Source organism: Rosa chinensis, chromosome 6 (assembly GCF_002994745.2).
Source record: "Rosa chinensis cultivar Old Blush chromosome 6, RchiOBHm-V2, whole genome shotgun sequence".
NCBI lineage: Eukaryota > Viridiplantae > Streptophyta > Magnoliopsida > Rosales > Rosaceae > Rosa > Rosa chinensis.
Window position 1 is genome coordinate 7,698,803 of NC_037093.1, and position 4,306 is coordinate 7,703,108.

The following is a 4,306-nucleotide window of genomic DNA, read 5'->3' on the forward strand; positions in this document are numbered from 1 at the left end:
AACTATATGTAATCATGTAGTTCTGTAGTTTGATTGAGGTCGAAAACTCACTCTTCTGTTGTGTGATAATTAAATGAACTACGCGTTTCTGTTGTTTGTTTGAAGAACTTCAGTTGTTTGATAATGAATTGAACTTCAGTTTTATGTTGTATGTTAGAAGTATTTCTGTTGTTTGATAGTGAATTGAACTTCAGTTTTCTGTTGTCTGGTAAAAGTATTCTGTTGTTTGATAATGAATTAAACTTCACTTTTCTGTTGTTTGATAGTGAAATAAACTTCAGTTTCCTGTTGTTACAAGTATGAAGGAACAACAGAGATATTCTTTTATGTTGTTACTGTATTTGTTGGATTTGAACCATATAGCAAACCTCATTCTGTACACTAGTCATCAAAAAGGCATATTATAAGATCTGAAATCAGCAAATTCCTCATTGCATCAATTAACCCACCAAAATACATTCCCATCAGTAGCATAATACTAATTAAACTAGTTAGCATGCTAGCCTTTACATTAACCCCTGCCATTGTTGCATGGATCCTAATCTAACTAAGACAAAAACCTAGTAGCATCCATATAGTAGTTACAGCAATTGCATGCATTATATTGTTCAACACTTTCCATCAGTTCTATCAAAATGCACAAAAGCAGTTCCTAGACACTTTCCATCAATTCCATCATGGCTGCATGCAAGTCATTCTTTGAACTGCAAAAATGATCAAAGAAAAGAATTACAGAACTGCAGAAATCCTGAAACAGTGCAGTAATTTCAAAATGGCATAAGTATTTCATTTTAACTCCGTTTTTCATGAAACCAAGCTCAAAATGATCATTGAAGAGTCTATTTTAAGCTGTCAAAAACTGAGAGTAAAACAAGAAGTATAGGTTTTTCGGAAATCATGGAATAGCCCACTGGTTCAGCTTGGGTGCTGTCTTTGAGGCATAACTTCAAACACATGGTGTGCAGTAATTGAACTCGATCCTCCCCAGTCCTAATTATCCTAATGGAGTCACCACAGCTAGATAATAATCAAAAGTGCATTCCACAACAACATTGAATAGATTAAAGAATAGAGATTTAACAGAAAGAGATAACTCCCTAAGCTAGTTCCTAACCTTGAATAGCTACCCTTACCTTGGGGTACTTGAAAGTGCGAGAGACTTTACCATGAAGAAATATGACTTTACCATATATTGGGTCCTGTATGGTAGACTGTGTGTTATTATTGATCTTATTTCTTCATAGCCTCTCAAATAATTAGTTAAAATAATTAGTATATTACAAGTGTTGTTCCATGTCTAGTAACTAATAAAAGGTTCTATTAAAGAAAAGCACACCTAGCTAGGGAACTTATGGACATCATCACATTTACGAAGATATTTTCAGAGGATATCACAAAACGGAAATCAAATAAGCAATTGGCATGAGCTAATTGAGATATACAAATCTTAGTCTCTACCATAAGAAACATTCAGAAAACAATTACCTCACGTATTTGTCATACGTAGAAGTCCATGAGGGATGGGCATTGCCCTTTTTCATGTTGAATATCTATAGCAAGTCGAGAGAAGGAGGTTGCCAAGCACTTTGAACTCCCACTTTTGGAATATCTTCTGGAAATCCCTCTAGGAAAATTATCCTCATCATCTCGATGGCTTCTCTTCCTAGAACAAGCTCCCCTCATGGTGAAAATCTGGTAATCAATGACTCAAGATATACCTAGAAACTGCAACAGAACAATGCTTTAACCACACAATTACCAAACTTGAAAATACACTATTTGAGAGTACAAAAGATAAGTAAGTATCCAGTTTATTAGGATAAGTAACTATTTAACAAATCAAAGTTTTAATAATGTTTTTCTCATTCATTACATTTATTTATTAGGATTGAGGTTTCACTTAGGAATATATGCTTATTCACTTATGGTTGTTAGCTTGATAGAAATGTAACATACTGATGATATATATATATATATATATATATGTATATATATGTGTGTGTGTGTGTGTGTGTGTGTGTGTTGCATTGTAGAATAGAGCATACCTGGAAATTGCTTAGTCCACTCTGGCGTTCTGTCCTTTTGAAAAAAACAAAAACACCCTATAACAAATTCTAAATCAAATTCCATTATGAGGAAAATAGAAATCATAATGAACATGGTTGAAGCTATACTCTGAGAAAGGAGTGAAAATGGGTTGCTCACCTTGAATTGAGAAATGCGATTGATTGATTCTTTTCTTCAAAGATGCCACAAACGACCTGCCATATATTTAATAATCAGTAAAGCTCCTAAGATAAATGAATTATAGGTACCAAACTTTAGTTCATTAAAAAATACAGCAGTATGAAGGATTATGGGTAAATGAACATGTCAGACATTACACTTGTATTGACAAATTGAGAAAGCAACATTAGTCAAAAGGAAAAGCAAAACACTATGAAATGAAACAAAAAGAACCCAGATTATTCTACTATGGTCTTTGGCTTCTTTTTTTTTTTTTTCCTTGTCAATATATCATTTGTATGCCAGTAAAGGGAATGGAAACAATCTTTCAAACAAAGAGAAGCCTTGGAATCTTGCAAGAGTATGATGCTACAGATAATAGATTAAATAAAACAAAACTTTAGGATCCTCTGTTATGAGACCATGGGCATTTGGATAGTTCAGTTGAAACTTCCATACCACCAAAACAAAAATGAGGCAAGACCAAGATTGGCTACAAGTCATCCTTTGACGATATCATGAACTTGTGGCTCAGAAGCAAAAACTTACCCTTGCAGCAGGGGCAGTTGAAAAACGACCCAGTACTGCAATTATAGTTGTGCTACTTCCAAACTTCTCAATCCCTCTACAGATAATTGCAAACACCAAATTACTAGACCATCTAAACCAACTAGAATGTTACCAATGAATACAAAATTCAGCAAAATAATAAGTGGTGGACACGACTTGGAGTCTTACCCTAAAACATATGAGGAAATTTTCAATCACATAGATGCTATTATGAGATAAACCCAAATGAAATTTGCAATCCGTAACTGTAATCTAAGTAAGAAAATCAAACTATTAACCCCAATTTCACAATTGATATCCATAAACTGAAACCCAAAAACTAAATACAATTTCTCAAAAATCTTCAATCAAATAGATGCTTTCACAGGAAATAAACAATATGAGTAATACCCAAGAGAAAAATCGGACTCCAACCTGAGAAATCAATTGTTCTTGGATAAAGGAGATGATTTCTCAATGTTCTAAACCTCAAACATGAAGAAGTGAAATGGAAATTGAGTTGAACCAAGATAATAAGAGATGGTATATATTGTTACCTCAAAGCTTTTAGACGATAGATTGAAACATTGAGTCTTGAGCTCAGAGTTTTTCTTCAAGTAGCTAGCATAGAGATAACGAGGCGGCGGAGCTTTGCGAGAGAGAGAGAGAGAGAGAGAGAGAGAGAGAGAGAGAGAGAGAGAGAGAGAGAGAGAGAGAGAGAGAGAGAGAGAGAGAGAGAGAGAGAGAGAGAACGAGAAGAAAAAAGTAAAGTGTTGAAAAGAATAAAAAATCCTTAATAAGATGAGGGGCGCAAAACGAAAAGACCAAGAGCGGCAGATTAAAAACAATTGGGCATGGCTTTTAGGACATTTCTAAACGTCATGGGCTCAAACAATTTTTATGACGTTTCCAAACGCCATTAAAAAACTTTTGGTGACGATTAGGAAAACGCCATAGATTTTAATGATGTTTCTAAAATGCCGTTAAAATTTTTAAACTTCTATGGTGTTTGCTAAACGCCACAACCATAAGATAACATTTTGGTATCAAATAAACAATGACGTTTCAGTAAAAAAAACGTCATGAAAAGTACATTCAATGACGTTTTTCATAAAATGCCATAAAAAAAATGTCATTAAAAGTACTCTTCCTAGTAGTGAGTGATGATATCAGATCCCACCTAGTTGGCTTTATCCTCCTCAGTCCTAAGAAATTGCAACTGAACAATCACATTAATTGTATTATCCTACAACAATCATAAAACAAACAAAAGAGTGAAATAACATGGAAAATAGAGTAATTGCTAAAGGCATAGATTAATCCATGTACAGGGCTAACGTGTTTGTGCATAGGCCTTCAGGCAAACTCAGCAACTTTTCATGTCCAAACAAGCAAATTAATGCTCATTATAGAACAAATTAGAGTAGCTAATGCATGAAATCAATAACAAATCTTGCATTAGGTAGCAACTCATACATTTCATTGAGAAGGCCACTAAAGTAGAGTAGTTAATACACATCACCTTGCCCAT

General features: G+C 34.1%; 1 long non-coding RNA gene across 3 annotated transcripts; it reads right to left on the reverse strand.

Annotated features, from left to right (window-relative positions):
- Window positions 1-414: 414 nt before the first annotated feature.
- On the reverse strand, window positions 415-3,456 carry LOC112173835. Of its 3 annotated transcripts, XR_005802218.1 has the most exons (6): window positions 3,333-3,456; window positions 2,206-2,261; window positions 2,046-2,102; window positions 1,486-1,725; window positions 1,134-1,199; window positions 415-704 (listed from the first exon to the last, which is right to left on the reverse strand). It is a non-coding gene; the product is annotated as an uncharacterized LOC112173835 (long non-coding RNA). The 3 variants fall into 3 exon arrangements; XR_002925735.2 differs by lacking the exon at window positions 1,134-1,199; XR_002925736.2 differs by lacking the exon at window positions 415-704 and having other exon boundaries at window positions 739-1,199.
- Window positions 3,457-4,306: the final 850 nt, after the last annotated feature.